Raw genomic sequence first — 16381 nt, forward strand, 5'->3', positions numbered from 1 at the left:
TTCCTTTTATTCATGAGGCGTCCGCATTTGCAATGTATTTTAGTCAGTTCCGACTCTCGTTCTATTTCTGCGCGTTGGCTGCAAAACATCTCAGGTAATGGTCTATTTTGAGTTCAGCATGCTCGTAATTGACTCGTATTTACTCAGCAAAATGCCCGCAAAATGTTATCTTTACGGATTACTACTAACTCCAAGGGAAACAATGCGGCCCATTTGCCCCGGAAGCCGATCAGAATCGATTAAATGAGGACAAACTGCTCATTCGCTTATCGGATTCACGCAGGGATCGCGGGAAGTCGGACTAAAGCTGGATTATGTCTCTCTCTCGGACCCGCAGCTGTTGTACGTTAGTCACTCGATGAAAAGTGCGACGAGCAGTTGTGCTCCCCTTTAATCCCTTTACATTTCCTTGATAAATAAGCAGCTTGGTGTTCAGAGTAACTCATTTTTTCCCCATTGAGCCCTGCTGCTATGTCCACAGGTGCCACAAGAGGGCGGTGGAGGACTAGGCATGCACAGGTGTCCTTTTGGATGGATCAATAGGAGGTACAGATCTGTGTGTGTGTGGAAGGGGGGCGGGGGGTGTCACTAGTTGGTGTTATTGTCCCGCACGGTGGAGCTCGTCTGTACGGGGACACATGGCAAAAGTTTGAAGATGGCAGTGTTTGCTTTGTGATAAGACAATTTGACTTTTTTTTTTTTTTCTGGCAGTCATGACCCAAATGATGTTATTTCGTGCCAAAATGTTCTTATTGTTTGGAACCAAATGTACAAGAAAAACAGCAACATCAGTCAAGCACTGGATAAACCGGGTGTCGCCACCCTTTTTCGAACTGATAACCGCCGCTACTCGTGCACAGTACAGTGCAGTATTTGGTTGCAAGAAAAGGCCTGAGTATTGTCCTGGGAGGCAGAGCGTAACATTAGGGCTTCTAATTGTGTTTTTAGCGATTCCCATGATTTAACGGACTGCTCCCCTGAATGTCGTCGGCGTGTTCTCTCCTAGCGGGGGGCGGCCAATGGATCATTGTTGCGGGGAGATTGGAAGGGGGCGCGGAGAAAAGAGTGAAACTTTGAGCCGCTCGGCCACATGCGCTGTTCTCACTCGGCATAATGGTGTCTACCCCCCAACTCCCGGTTCTTAACTGCCGCCACCGTGGCTTGCTGGGAATGGGCAGCAGTCCTCCCGCACGCCGACAATCGCGCTCAATGCCTTGCATAATTGACTTTTTATTTCTTCGCACGTGGCCCTGACAGGAAGTCTCCCAGGATCAGCCTCCTCCCTCCTTCCGAATCTGGAATTGGAGCGACAAGTGTCAACAGGAAGTGCTCCCTGCAGATGCATAGTGTTTCTTGGCTAATCTTGTTAATATCCCAAACAACAGCAAGATATAGATAAGATTGAGTTGATGAAGTCCGACAAAGACCACGAGTACCAGCCCTCCCGATGAGGGGAAGTCACTGCCCCTTGCCGCCTCCCCGATCACGCACAAAAGGTGGTAACCCCTCGCAGGCGAGGGGCTCACTTTCACCTGTCACTCAACACTTCCTCCGTCACACGCCGTCTGCGGATGATGGCTCAGGTGTGCGACGGACCACGGCCTGGAACCTGAAGGGGGGCCGTGGCTACAGACACGCACGCACAGCTGGCTCCTCACTCGTCGGGCAGGTTTCATTTCCTGTCCTCAGATGTGTGTTTGCTCAGCTTTCCAAGTATAAATCGCTTCCGCTTCCTGTAACACAAAAGAAGTCAGCATCATCATCATCATCATCATCATCATCATCATCATTATAACAAGGACTTGATGACTGATTGTCGCTCAGATGAGAACATGTACGCCTCTTGACCAAACTGCCCACCAGAGGGCGACAGTCGTCCACCACTGGCGTCCTATCCTCCTCTCCCCCCTTCTAATCCACAGCAGCCCCTGTTGCCGTGGCGACACTCAACTGAGCAGGTGATGCATTGACAGCGAGCAGATGGTTCCCTGCCGAGGTGAGCGCCACGGCCGGCCCACAATGCGTCCAAATTCATCATAAAGTCCGCCCGAGCCTCCGTCAAAGTATCAACACTCCACTTGATATTTACTCACTGCGCGCTTTGTGCCAGGGCTCTTTCAAAGGCCCCAAAAGTACTTTTTGTGCAGCTGTAAAGAGCGTGACAGGTTATTTAAAGGGGTTGCTGATGAATAGAACGTGATGCATTCAGGGTCCTACTGTACATTGCGGCATTTAGGAGAGCAGATAAAGTCAAGATCAACAATCAGGCTCTCTTGCAGGTGTTTTTGGCCTCTCACTGGGAAAAAAAAGAAGACGCCACTTTTATTAGTCCCCCCCCCCCGCCCCCAGTACAGTCTCTTTCTTCCAACTAACTGGAATAATCCGGCAACAATGCGGCCAGGCGCTGTGCAGTGGGATGGAGTGCTGGTATTATGGAGATCAGCTAACTTGGCGTCGGATATTTTGTCGTGGGACACACAGAGACTGAATGACAAACCTATTTTATTGATTTTTAAAAATCTGATTCTGCCGGTATGATAACCCTAAATATTGCAGTTTAACAATTGTGCAATTTGGGCTGAGAAATGGTTTTTAAGTGGTTGAGGAAATTGCATTAACTTTCACATACATGAACTCTGTTATTGTCACAGAGACCGATCGACATAGATTGGTCAAAATTTGGGGCTTTTACTTTTTTGGGATCCCGCCCACCCTGATTGATCGGGGGGGGGGGATCCCTTCCATCGCATCAATTCAGATTTATTTATTTTGTTTTCAAAGGGGAGCTCACAACATGATGGCAGGTGTGATTTGGGATGGGAGCTGATTGGTGGCGTGGTCTTTGGTGAGGGAGGGGCCAGGCTGTATTCACGGCCGACTCTGATAAAGACTCACAGTGAGGAGCCATTGAAAAGCCCCGCGGCCATAATGGAGTCACTAATAGGTGGCCATTCAGCAGGGAAAGTGTTTTCTGGAGGGGGACAGAAAAGTTTTTTCGGGGCAGGGGGAGGAGCCACAATCACTTTGTCTGCTGTGTGTATGAAATTTATGCACCCCCCCATACATGCCCACCCCACTTCCCCAGCCTTGTCTCTCTTTTTTTGCTCTCTTTTTTTTTTTAAGTGCTGAATAGGCGACACACTGTTTGGAATCGTCCTTTCATCCTTACTTGAAAATAAATTGAATAGTTTCTTTTGGAGTGAGTTGAGTACATCCCCCTACACGACCCCCAGCACCTCCCCCCTCCACATCCATCCCATCATCAAAACAAATGGACTACCCCATCTCTTCCTTTTTTTTCTCTCTCCCTTTCACCTCCTGGAAATGGAATGGCCCAATACTTTAGTCCGCAAAGCGTATCTCCAACTCTTGAACCCACAAAAAAAAACCCATTCAGTTAGCAGATGGTTGCCTGAAAAATTTCATCCCTGCTAAAATGCCTCTTTCATTTGATTTTTTTCTCACCATTTTGCAAGTTGCCATTGAGTCAGTAATGATCAGTGATGCATCAAAACAATTTAAAAAAAAAAGGCAACACTTATAGGCCCTCACGAATGTGTCCCCTGTCAGAGCCATTAACTTCATTCCTGTTCTAATGCCTGTCACAGCTTCGAGCAACTATATTCGCCATCCTCCCCCGCCTCCCATCCAGGCGCCCCCTTCCGGTGTCCTGTGGCACCAGCCTGGGGGTCCAGACCTCTTGGGCGAGGTGACTAATCTTAAAAAGCTGCAACCATATTGAGAGAGGCCCAAATAAATGGCGGCGGCGTGTCAAAGGGCTTAGTTGACAGATTGATGAGATGAGGAAATAACGGCGCATCGCGGGGGGCGGTCGCGGGGGCGTTGGGCTCTCGCCCGCGGAGCCCGGCGCGGGTCAGTGCTCTGTGATTGTACGGGCGCCAAAGGGCAGCGCCCGGTGTGCCGCGGCGTGAAAGCCTTCGTAATGCTACCGTTAGACTTTTCTTGTGTGATGTGATGATGTGTTTATTTTGGACTTGCTTTGTCTTTCGGAAAAGAATAGCTGTCAATGCTCTTTGACCACACCAAGAAACTAAATCCACTATATATATATCTTTTTTTTCAAGGACATTATATTAATTTATCTGTCATCCATTCATTTTAATTGTATTTGTTTATTTTGCAGATACCGGGAGTTCAACAAAAACCATCCCCTTGAAAAAGTAAGTTTCACCTTTTTGTGGAGGGCTAAATAATTCATGTTTTGGGTCAACAGGATTCCAGGTGTAAAATACTGTATCTTGTTCTGATTACATTCTGACCACAAAAAAAAAGAGCCCGCATTTTTTTTGCGTGCCTTAGCAACAGTCACTGTGGTTCCTGGATGACCCAAAATGCACTGCAGCGCCTGTTCTCCCCGCAGCACTGCCCCCTCACCGAGCACTTGTCCCCCAGAGCGCTCTCAGATGTTGGCAATATGTTGGCAAGTTAAATAAAACATTTTTCCCCCCAGTGTTTACAAATGTCCGGCAGAGGTGAGAGAGAGCTTGAGATGTGTGTGTGTGTGCGCGTGTAGGAAGAAAGAGGAAGGGCCCTGGCGCGGTTGTTTGGTGTGGTTGCTATGGCAACGGGCCCCTCACTGGTCCACAGGCACAGTTAATATGACACCAGTGTGCCTTTTAACAGGATTTTGCTGGTTTGCACATCACAAAATGAAGAAGCTCCGCTTTGAGAAGCACTCTACATAATAAGCTTTGCGTGCGCGCGCGCACACACGCACACAGGCGCACACACACACACACACACACAGCGCCACTGAGCCTCTGATTTGCGTGCTTGATAGGCTGTCTTGTTTGCACACAGCTCCCCACTATATGACCTTAATGTAATTAAGAGCAGGGACATTTGTGCTATTGAAGGGCAGTCACAACCTGACCCCTGCTTTGTCCCGTCACCTCTCACCTCTGGCGCGGAAAAGCCTGGTTACCTTCACCTCATTATATTATCGCCAATGAGCGCAAACAGGCTGGACGTTGACAAATACTAAGAAAAGCTTTATGTTAAAGTTTATTGATGTTTCAGCATTGATCCAAAGGGGACTAACCGATGCTAACAGTGAGTTCAAGATCGCATTGAGGCACCTTGCTTTTTTTTTTTACCTGTACCCCAGTCACCTCGGATCGGATAGCAAGGAAAAGTCGCCAAGCAAAAGCCAGAACCCGAAGACCAGCACCGCAACGTCACCATGGTTGGATGAAAGGTGAAAAGGTATTGAACAAGTAAGAATTATCCCGTAGCCACCATTCAACTTTTGCTGATCAATTCTCCGTCAACTCGCTGAATGCAACCCCATGCCGGGTGGGGAGCCCATCGCTCAGATTGGAGCGGCCTGTCTGCGCTCCTCTGTGACACTAATGAATGTTAAGTAGGTTATCCACTGGTCCGCCACCGGCCTGATTCTTTGTCAGCTCGGCTTTTGTGGCGACGTTCCCCCTCGGAGATCCCCCGAAAATGACGCCTGCGTCGATAGTCAGCGTATTGATTACACGCTGCCGCCCCCTCCGGCTGGCAGATTTTGAAGCCTAGAAGGAGCTCTGGTGCGCCTGCAGGGGGGCCTGAGTGACTCCCGGAGCTCATTTCAGGGTCACAGAGTCCTTGCAGCTGCCCTGACCCGGACCCAGACCCCAACTGGCCCACAGCGCAACACCCGGTGCCTGAATGTTTTTTGCCGAGGAATGGTAGGAGGCTCACCTTCGCGCTTGATTGTGGCTGACCTCTCTCATGCTGAGGTGGTTGTCCTCCTTTTCTGCGGTGGAGGTCCTGGTTCACCCCCCACCCCTTTTTTTTTTTCTTCTCCCAACTCCTGAGGTCTGTTGTCTTCACCCTACTGGGCCCAATTTTGCCAGTGTGACACATAAAGAGCATCCGGAAATGAATTGAAACCATTCTGAAATACGGTGGTAACGGACCAAAATGTGTAAAACGCAAAACACTTCGATTACTCTCATTTTGCGTCACTTTTCCATTTGAGGGCAGTAAAATTTAGACAGGTGGCTAGACTGAATGGAGATCTCCTCAGGAAGCCAAGTGAATATTCTTTGTTCTTCACAGAGTTTGAAAGTGCTCTATAAATACACTTGACTTGACTTGACAGAGGAATATTTGCCTGTGACTATTGTTTTATTATCTGCCTACATGTGCGAAAGGATTATAACGTTGGTTTAGGAAAATGGCTGTATTGGAAAATTGTCAAAACAGGCCAAAGATAGTTGTGCCGAGCTCGTGGCGTTGCATCCAAAAGACCTCGAGACTGTAATTTCCGCCAAAGCAGACATGTCAAAGCACGGCGACCTGCAGCCTTTGCATGCGTCCGAACCCCCCAGGGAGAAAAGGGCCGACTGCTGGCTTTGTCTCCCAGCGTTCGCTAATCAAACCTTGATGAAATGCCTATTAATGGGCCCTGGTGGCAGGCCGTTGAGGTAATCAGGCAAATTAATAAAACATCCCCAAGTGGAAAGCGAGGCTCCCCGGAGGAGGCCGAGCAGATGGAGTCAAAGAGCAGCCGGCGTTTTGGCGATGAGCTCCAAATTGGTAATTCGATCGGGCCTCCTGCTTCACGTGGGCAGGAAGTACCTGGAGGTGGATCTGCCACGGAGCGTTGAAGGATCGATGGACACAAAGGCGCAACCGCCACACGCCCGTTGCCGTTCATTATATGACCACAGCTATGTTCATTTTGAGATTTTGAATTAGAATAGCATTATTGTCTTTGTACCCTGATGCCATTGTCCTGCTCGCATCTCCCCCACTCTGCTCTGAGGTGACACCCCGTCAAAGAATCCTGCAGCGGAGGGAGCCCGGTGAGGCAGCGTGCTCGGGCCTCGACGGACATCAGCCGTGATGGATGACTCGACGCCCTCGTGGTTGCAGCGGCGGACTCCCGGCCGGGCCGCTGACCCGCCCGGTTCGAGTGCTGGAGGAGCAGATGGAGCGTCTGCTGCGTGGGAGAGCAGACTCCATCAAGTGGTGGCGCTAATCAAGACAGAGGACTTATTAATGTACTCCTCAGTGAGGGGGGGGGGGTGGTTTAGCCTTCATCACTGGTCTACTGCTGTGACTTGCAATCAGAACCATCAACGTCAACGTGTCTGTTTTTCTGTTTGCTACAGAGACCCGTCTTTGTGTCTTTTGTCAGCAAGGCCATCTTGTGGGAAAGGCCCGTCCTGTGCCGTACTGTGAGTCATCATACACTCGCGCATTGCACAGATCTTTTTAGAATTTTGAAGAGTATTTAAAAGCCCCCCAAAAAAGTTGCCAGAGAAAGGTTCAAGCCGCAAGCTTATATATTGGCTATGCGGGTGCTACAGTATGATCAGCGTATTAAGCGAATCCTCCTATTTGTCGCTCTTTTGTTGCACGCGAGCGCCATTTAGGGTCGCCGTGGCGACCGCAGACGGCTAAACAAACAAGTAAATGGCCCGCGGCGACCTCATTTGCATACGAGAGCGTCTTCGCCACTCGTGCCCGCCACTGTGGAATAAATGGCCACTTTGACCGGCCTGCCGCTTTTGTCGCCCGGGCCACGCGTCAGAATGCACAGGTGCCCAAGCGAGCTGACAAGATGGCGGCAAAAATGGCACTCGGAATGTGAAAACGGAACAGACTTGGCTCGAATACCGTCCACGTAAAGGAACCTTTAGTCCTTGGTCCTCGTAGTCATTTGAACAACAGCTCTCTTTGTCCCATCACACAACCAAAACTTCAGGGTTGCGGTTTCAGCTAAAAAAAAAAGTGTCACAAAAATATTCTTAAAATTCCTTATTAGATGTATCAACGTACATATGGTCAAATAAAATGGAATTTGAGTAAAATTCCACCAAACTCAATTTAACAAATGTCATTTTGCTGTCTGTCTGGAAATATTACAGATGAAAAGAATAAGTCAATCTCAAAATGTCTCAAGATCAATTCAGAATGTTTGCAAATACAAATAAACATGATGGCATACTAAATGAGACAAATATATTTGCCTTTCATCAAAAAATTACTTTAATAACAATAGAATTGAAAAAGCTTTAAAAAAAAAAGTGATTCATTCTGCGACTGTGTTGTGTTTTTGGGTTTGGGCATGGCAGGGGGTCTGGCAGGGGTCTCCCGCAAAGTGATCTCATTGTCTCAAGGCAGAAAGTCCAAAGTTTCTGCTACTTGGCAGGCTAAGCCGCATGCGAGCCTGGCTTCTGACAGCGGCCCGTAATCACATTTGCGTCCTCGCCACAATGCGGCCCAGTGTCGGCCCCTCCCCGCCTGCTCACGCGCCCTTCCTCTCGCCCCGCAGCCCCTTAAACTTCATCTAGTGCTGCAGACCCCTCCAACCCTGCAGCAAAGCTAATTACACCCCGCAGAAACACAAATCTCCCTGATGTAAAAAGTCACTTTTTGGGGCTTTAACCTTGTTAGGGCCGAAATCTGCTTTCTTGCCAAGACGTGCGTGTGTGCGTGGACATAGACACGCTTGTGTCTTTGCCGGCTAATGAAGGACGTCTGCGTCGGCTCATGGACGCTGGCGTTGGAGGTGGCCCGGCGTCCATCTGTGGGCCAAACGACACGGACGCCCTTCCTGCGTGGGCTGGTCCGGCGTGGCGGCGCTGGCCCAAGATGTCCTCTAATGACATTAGACTGAGGCGGCGAGGATGGCGCGCGTGGGTTGCAGGACGCCAGGAGGTCGCCGCGTTTCCTGGGCCAGGGCATTGCCGCCATTCTTTTGAGAACACTTCAATGACAAATTCACTTGTTGGAGAAAGTCAATTTGATGGCGGTTTCCTCAAAATCAAAACCTACAGAAAAACAACTCGAACCATGCGGAAAATATATGTCGGGCTAATCGCCTATAATAGGAGTTTTACAAAGAAAAAGTTGTCATTGACACACAGTTGCTGCCCGCCTCCCCGCCTCTTTTGAGTGGCAGGTATCGAGGTGTGTGTGATGGTGACTGGCAGCGGCGTGGGGGCTGCGTCTTGTTCTTGTGCCCCATTCAGGGACATCACAAGAATGCAAATCTTTAAAGCCGCACATCTGAGAGCTTGAGATTTCCAAGCTGATCCTCCCTGTGTGAGGCTCAGACACCAAAACCCACTTGCCCCCTCCCATACACACATACACACACACCACCCGGGCCACCCCCACACCCCTCTTTCCATCCATCCCTCCATCACACTCATGCATGTCTGCTTGAATGCTGCCTCACTCGCCTAAATCCAAGACAAACACGCGGACCTTTATTCTTGTTTGCTCTGGAAAGGTCACCGTGGCTGCTGTTCACCTTTTTGGGGGGGCCATCTTGTTTACTGTGAGGCTCAACAAAACTTGTATTGGGTGGGTTGGCCACACGGCGGCGACAGAGATCCCTAATTGATATTTAAACACAGTCAACAAGCAGTGGAAACATGAGAAATTAGGTCATATTTGATATATTTGTGGCTTACAAATTTGTGCAAAATAAACTAATCCAGTAAACGAAGTTAAAAAACGAATTAAATCGAGAATGTATATCATTTAACAACTAAAACTCAAAAGAAATACAATGTATCCATTAACATAAATACATACTTTCCCCCCCAAAAAGCAAACTTGAATTAAAAGGAGCATAGGGAGGAATAAATCTTTTATTTTCTGCATGTCACATTGAAATATGTCATAAATTGTTCTGTTTCTCTCCAGGCCCACATGTGTCTCCAGCGTCCCTCCGCACTTTGTCCTCGCTTCCTGTCTGACATGAAGTCGGACTGCAAAACTTAGACCTCCGTGTTTCCTGAGCTCCAAGCCCCACCGCCCGCAGCCGCCGTCCACGCCAAGCGTCGCCGGGTAAGGCTGAATTGACAAGTGTATTTGGGCCACTCGGTGCTGAAACGGTGCAGTATGTCGCGCCGTTTACTTCAGTGCAAACACCGCTGCCCTCTCGATGGACAGAATACTAACAGGCTTCGGGTAGCTTGGCGGCTCGTTTTTGATGTGAAGGCATGTCGTCCAGCCCTCACCTCCGAGGACGAGGAAGGGGGCGTGCGAGGGGGGCCGCGCACCTCAGCACGAGCGGCCTAAAAAGTCATTATTCCGCCATATGGCGCCAGGCCCGCTCACAATTGCCCCGAAGGAAGCCGGCGTGGCTCATACGCCCCGACACATGTCATTCACACGCGCACGCTCGGACCAAACAGATGGGAATGGCGGCGCATTGTAAGGGGCCACAAGTGCAGCAATGTGCTCTCTTTATCCTCTGCGCTGACTCCTCTTGGCGAAGGAAACAAGAGGAGATTGTCCGGCACCCCCCACCCCACCCTCCATCTCTCACACACACACACACACACACGTCTAATCAGCGGGCCGCCAAGAAAGAGAGAGAGAGCAGTGAAAAGAATTGGGCTGTGCAAAAGGGCCAAGGAGAGAAAGGCCAAAGGGAAAGGGGGTGGCGCCACAAGGAGTTCATGTTTGTGCTGGAGGCTTGAAAAGGAAAAATGGAGAATTTGGCCAGGAAGAAGGATTCAAACGGTGCCCCGCAGTTTGAATTGTTGTGCATCAATTGTGGAAGCAATCGTGAACAGTTCAAAATTGCGGGCAGTGTTCGCACAAAACATTCAGGCTCGGCCACGAAAGCAGGGGGAAAAAAAATTGTGATGAAAAGCCTGTGAGAGCAGCTGAGCTTGATTTGGGTCTGGGAGAAATGTGCGGGGGCATCGGGGTCTTCAAGAAGGTGAAAGGAAAATGTCATGTCGTGACAAGCCTACTAGAACATCTGAACTTTATTTGAGGTTTGTTTCTGAGAGTGTTTTGTCACCCGTTTCAGGTAAGTTTCATTCTGAACCCGGCCTCATCCCACTGAGGAGGGAGTGGACTTTTGAGCAAGTCCGTTGCCTTCTTAAGTAGCATTTGTTAGCTTTGTGGTTTTCTTTGTGGTTGTTTTTCCCAGCTGGGAGCTGATTCGCTTCCTGCGTGAGCGTGGCCCTGCTCGCGCTCGCTATTGTAAGTTGGGAATGTCGACAGCTGCTCCTGGCCTGGCGCAGCGTTGTTGTTGTTGTTTCCCCCCCCCCCCCCCCCCCTTCTCTTTTGCCACCTTTTGTTCGCTCGCCCAGCAGGGGAACGAGTGTTCTCACTCTCAGGGCACCGGGAGCGAGAATGTTCGCAACAGATGATCCGAACGCAAAACGCCTTTCTTGCTATTTCGTCATGTTCTGTCTTTGAAGGGTCTGGCCACGTTGGAGTTGACGAAAGCGCGCGTGATGACGTCCGACGTGCTGTTGCCAGTCGACTTCACGTTCCGGCGTCATCCGCCATCCAGAACCCACAATCCCTCCGCATTCACCGGACTCTGTTGCGGTGAATTCTGGACCGGCTAACGCGGGCCGTCTGTCCAGTCCTCTAGCTGCCTCCGCAGGCACTGGCCGTTGGACCTCCATGGTGGTCTCTCCGGCCCCCGTCGCTCGCCCGTGCTGCCTCCCTGAAAGGTGAGCTCCACACAAGGTTCCTAACCCGTTCAAGCTGCATCGATATCCTTTCTGACACTGACAACAGGCGCACGTTGGTTGTGGAAACCTACGCAAAGGCCTGTTTCAATTTTGACATACCAGGAAAGTGGTTAAACTGAGAGCTTGTCCTCGCAGTTGCTGGACGTCCCCGTCTGGGCAGACAAAAAAATGCCTCCGGTCATGAACAAGGCATCGAGCGTGCGTACTTTTCCGGGGGGCGTCCGTAATAAGCTGGTACCATCCACACGGGCCGTTGCTCGCCACAATATAATCGCACCCCGTCTTTTTCCCGGCGGTCGCCGGTTTACCGTCAGAAGCCCCGACGAAGGCCCGGACTGCTGACATCTGACTCCTTCAGGAACTTTGTGAAAGGAGGCAAACAATGTGGAAATTGTGTGGGGATTTTCTTCCTTTTTTGGTTCGTGCCGGCGGTGGGCGAGCGGGGTATGGGGGTGGGGCAGGGTGAGATCGGGCGGGGGGTTATCATTGCCCGCTGTTCTCCTCACGATGAGTGTCACCGCTTCATTCATTTCAGCAGCAAAAGAATGGATCCAAATAAAAGTGTCAGTTTGAACAATCCGAAGGAGCTAAATTAAGTTTGCAGAGCTCATCTTGTCACCTCCACAGTGTTGTGAGCCTCGAAGATCAGATAAGGAAGTCGGTGCCAATTAGCTGCACACTTTTAGACTAATGAAGGCTTAAGGGCAAAAGCGGAGGTGGAGAAGGCGCGCGGCATTTGGGAAGGTGAGACTTTTGAGCCCCGGGGCCTGGAGCGGCGGAGCGCGCCTGCTCGTCACCCGGGGGTCTTCGCTCACGGAGGTCCGACCGTCTGCACGACAGCGAATTTAACTCAAACCTGAGAAGACTTCCCCGTCCAGTTCTCGGGTGCGATCACGATACGTTAGATGACGTCCTCGGGGGAGAATCTTTGCTGTTTCACCCCAAATGTCCTTGGAAGATTCATTCCTTCCCCCTACACAAAGATAGCGGACGAACAATTTTTGTTTTTTAACAAAATTTTAATCACCACCACCAATTAAAGCAGTCTTTTTTTTGGTGTTTTTTCTAACATATCTAAAAATATTAATCTAAACCACTTGTAGAATTCTGAGGGAAATAAAGTAATATATTGTGACAACAAAACAAAGTAATCGCTTCTTACTCACTGTTTTCCTACATTTTGCACTTTTTACGCGTTTTGTTATGCCACACCCACAATATTTATGTATGTGTGGGTGGGACTGATGCACTGTCACATTTTTTTGGTGCTCATCAAATGGGTGCAGTCGGAACTCCACAATGATGACATCATGGACCGACGCAATTTTTATTCCCCCCAATTCAGCTAATGTCTCAATTAGCCGCACTTCCCTTCATCATCTGGGCAACTCTCTGTGTCCGCCCAAAGTGAGCAAAGCCACTCAAAAATGTGGGTGTGTGTGTCCGTGTTTCCGTCCAAATGAAGACTTCCCTTCTGCCTAATCCCCGACAAGGTGTTTAACCTGCTTGCTTGTCCCAACCTCTGTCTGAACCCCCCGACCTTTGACCCCCAGGCTGTGGAAGGATCAGGGTGGGCTGCTGCCACAGCAACCTTAGGGTGATACAATCAATGCAGGAGCCCCCCGCCCCCCCCGTCAAAAAAATGCACACCCCAGATTAGCATTTAGTGGTGGTGGACGGGGGCGGCTGTGCCCTCACAAGTGTCCTCTATTGGGCCACTTTTTGGCTAATGAAGAAGTGGCCACAAGTGTGGCCGTCCGTTATCCTGGGATTTCCTCTCCCAAAGTCCACAAAGCTTTTGCCATGGACACATCACAAATGATCTCTGGGACTTTCTCTCCGGGGGGGCCTTCCCTTCCCGCACACTCCTGTGTCTAGAGGTGTGTGTGTCGCGAGTGAGACTGTGAGGGTGTTTGTGACTGTGTGGAATTCCACCTCCGCACCCATTCAACGTGGGTCGCAAGAGATTTGCATTGGCGCTCAGCCACACTGTCACTGATCCACTTTTAATTGGGCGTGACCACTGCATGCGTGCGTGCGCACGCGCATAGTTTCCCATTTGAGTTCATTCCAAGGCCAGAAATGAACGTTGGTTTCTCGATCACCACGTGAAAAAAAAAATGCTTCATGAGCTACCGGTAAAAATGGTTTGAAACATCATGATAAAATAGAATGTGTCTTTTGTTTCTTTGTTTTATCATGACGAAACTAAACAGATGTATTTCCGCTTGTGCATTTTGTTGCGTGTGTTTGGGAAACATCGTTGTATGCAGGGCTGACGGCGTTGACGGTGGGTTGCCAGTCAGGGAATCTGGGCTCGCTGATGCGCGTGCGGCTCCTGCCGCTGCAACGGAGAGCGCACTCCACACGGTGGCGGCCGACCGGGGTGACCACTTCCTCCTCGGTATGTGGAACCAAGATGTCATGGTGACCTCAGAGGGTGTCGTAATAGTTTCCTTAATATTTTGAGGGGACCCCCCCCCCCCCCGCCTCCTTAATTCATAAAATATTGAATATAAGAAATGTATATGTATATTTTTTAGTATATGTACTTATTTTATATTTCACGTCATTCTATTTCATTTATTTCAGACTTTTTTTTAAATAACGGTAACTTATACTATAAATTAATGTTCTGTTGTATTCTCAAATTATTGTTCAGTTTTATTTCCTATTAACAGTTTGCTATTAGTGGCCAGTCTCATGATTGATTTTTCAGTTATTGACGATTATGCAAATAAACACCCGAAGCTGACGCCAAAGTACAAACATTCTCCCCCTTCAAAGTCTGCTTGTATTTGTTTATGAAAATATGATTGCTGCGCCCAAAGACCCATTTTGCAGTCATTAGCACCAATCTCAGCCAGACGTGCCACTTTTTCGACAGTTTGAGAGAGATGGTGTGATAAGCAGGCAGGTGCGTGGTGCATGCTCTTGGGTGGCAAGGATGCGTTGGCTTTATTGGCAGCGAGCGTCTCAAATGTGACGCCCCCCCCCTACCCCCCAGGCTTAACTGCTTCCCCCGATATTCATGTCACAAATTCATAAAGATCAAACCGCTGGTGTCGATCATTAACCCCGGAAAGTCCGACGCAGATAGGCCTGTCGCGCGACCGCTGGACAAACTCGTTTATGAGGTTGTAAAAAAATAAAAATAAAAAAAGCACAAAGACACTCGGCGGGGTTCAGCGCGTGTTCCGAAGCAACGGGTGGCGCGACAAGCCTGAACGGGAGCCAACCCGAAGGCAGGAGAAAGTCTTTTGCTGTCAAACTAAACTGAACATCAAGAGAATTGCATCTAGAAAGCAGCCACATAGCTCTTTGTCTTACTATGAGCCGTTAGCCTATCACCAAGATGTCATACAAAACGCCATAGATGTGCGATCAAATAGCATCAATGTTTGAGTTATGACTCTGTTTTCTTGACAAATTTTTCTTGGCTGTGTCCTAGCTCTGCATAGCTGGTGGGCCAAACGGCTCAATAAATCTTGCCGCATTGTGACCTATATTTTCAGCTACCCCCGTAGTAATAGACGTTTTCTCTAAAGGTTAGAGGAGCACCAAAGTCACAGTGGGCCACAGCGGATGGACGACAGCCACGTGCGGCTGTGGAGCCGCGTTTTGCTCGACGTACGAGATGCCTAGCGACCAACTTCCCAGCATGCCTCGCGACGTTTTGTCAGTCGTTTGAAATCATGGATGTATGGTTTCAAAGAGGGAATCCATGTCGAGGTGTTCCCCTCGCCTTGGGTGACGAAATGGCACTATGCGCACCTCAGAGACGACTTCTCCTATTTGTATGAATGTTGATAATGAGCTTGTCCCCCCCCCCCCCCCCCCCCCGCGCCATCCATTCGAAGAACAACAATGTTTGCACCTGGCACGCTCCCGCAGACAGGTGCTCACTTTGATGGACGCTATTTGCTCACAGATTACACACGACATCAGTCCAGTGTGCTGCCTTACTCATATCTGTGCACACACTCCATTACAAAAGATAAGCGGGCGTGCGAGGCAAGCGTTTGTGTACACACAAGCATAATGCACACTCACCTGCCTGCCTGACATGACCTCACACAAATGACTTCCTGTGGCCTGAGCTGCTTTCACGCTGTTCCCCCCCCCCCCCCCCCCCCCCATCAGGTCCAGTGGGGACTCCCGAGTCTTCGTGGAAGGTCCCGGAAGGTGACGAGTCAGTGATTGACCCTACCACCACGCTCAGCCCCCCATCAGAACCTGGACATCGTAGTTGTGTTCGACTACTGTCGTGCCAGCCATGGCTCATTTCACCATTCATGAAAACCGACACAATACAAATCAACGGAGCCGCTCGAAATCAATACGCCGTATGAATGATCATGACTTGATGTGTGCATCTTTCCAGGACTGGTCCATGGGAGGTTGCGGGTCTCCTTCATCTTGCCACATGAAGCCAAGTCCATCACGTGACAGTTGGTCATCCGGGTCCTGGCCCGAACAAGGTAGCGTAGCGCTTTCGGTCTTTTGCGTACAGCACCCGCACGTCGCAGGTGAATCAAGCAAGGCTAGTCGTTCTGGTGCTCGAGTGTGTCATCCGCTCGATGGTCTCCTCGCTGCCGGTGGGCGGGCTCGTCCCCCCGCGCTAGTCGGCCCGGCGCTCTCCTCCGGTACACCTAAGCCGGCCTAATCCCACCGCCGTATATCGTCTTCACCTGTTTACGCGACGCGGAAAAAGGTCAGGAGCGCCGCCCACGCTGGCCCATCTGTTTTCCCCCGCCTTCTTCGGCAAGGAGTTTCCTCTTCCGTCACCGATCGTTTCTGAAAATACTCCAAAAATCGGTGCGGCGAGGCTTCCCGAGTTCTGACTGCAATCAGGAGAACAGATATTATTTCTCCAGCGCAAGCTTGCTTAAAACAAATTAAAACAA

The 16381-nt window shown here is 49.9% G+C and overlaps 1 protein-coding gene across 1 annotated transcript in view; it reads left to right on the forward strand.

The window, feature by feature from the left end:
* The window catches only part of itfg2 (integrin alpha FG-GAP repeat containing 2), a 39156-nt gene that overhangs the window by 1662 nt on the left and 21113 nt on the right, over window positions 1-16381 (forward strand). The window contains exons 4-13 of the mRNA XM_086103509.1: window positions 482-546; window positions 1258-1996; window positions 4145-4181; window positions 5129-5226; window positions 6779-7016; window positions 7128-7193; window positions 9676-9819; window positions 11193-11453; window positions 13748-13878; window positions 15618-15955. The gene's annotated coding sequence lies outside the window, so the exon portion shown is untranslated. The remainder of the gene's footprint in view (window positions 1-481; window positions 547-1257; window positions 1997-4144; window positions 4182-5128; window positions 5227-6778; window positions 7017-7127; window positions 7194-9675; window positions 9820-11192; window positions 11454-13747; window positions 13879-15617; window positions 15956-16381) is intronic.

Source organism: Hippocampus guttulatus, chromosome 22, assembly GCF_054856545.1.
Source record: "Hippocampus guttulatus isolate MCC_2025c chromosome 22, RoL_Hgut_1.0, whole genome shotgun sequence".
NCBI lineage: Eukaryota > Metazoa > Chordata > Actinopteri > Syngnathiformes > Syngnathidae > Hippocampus > Hippocampus guttulatus.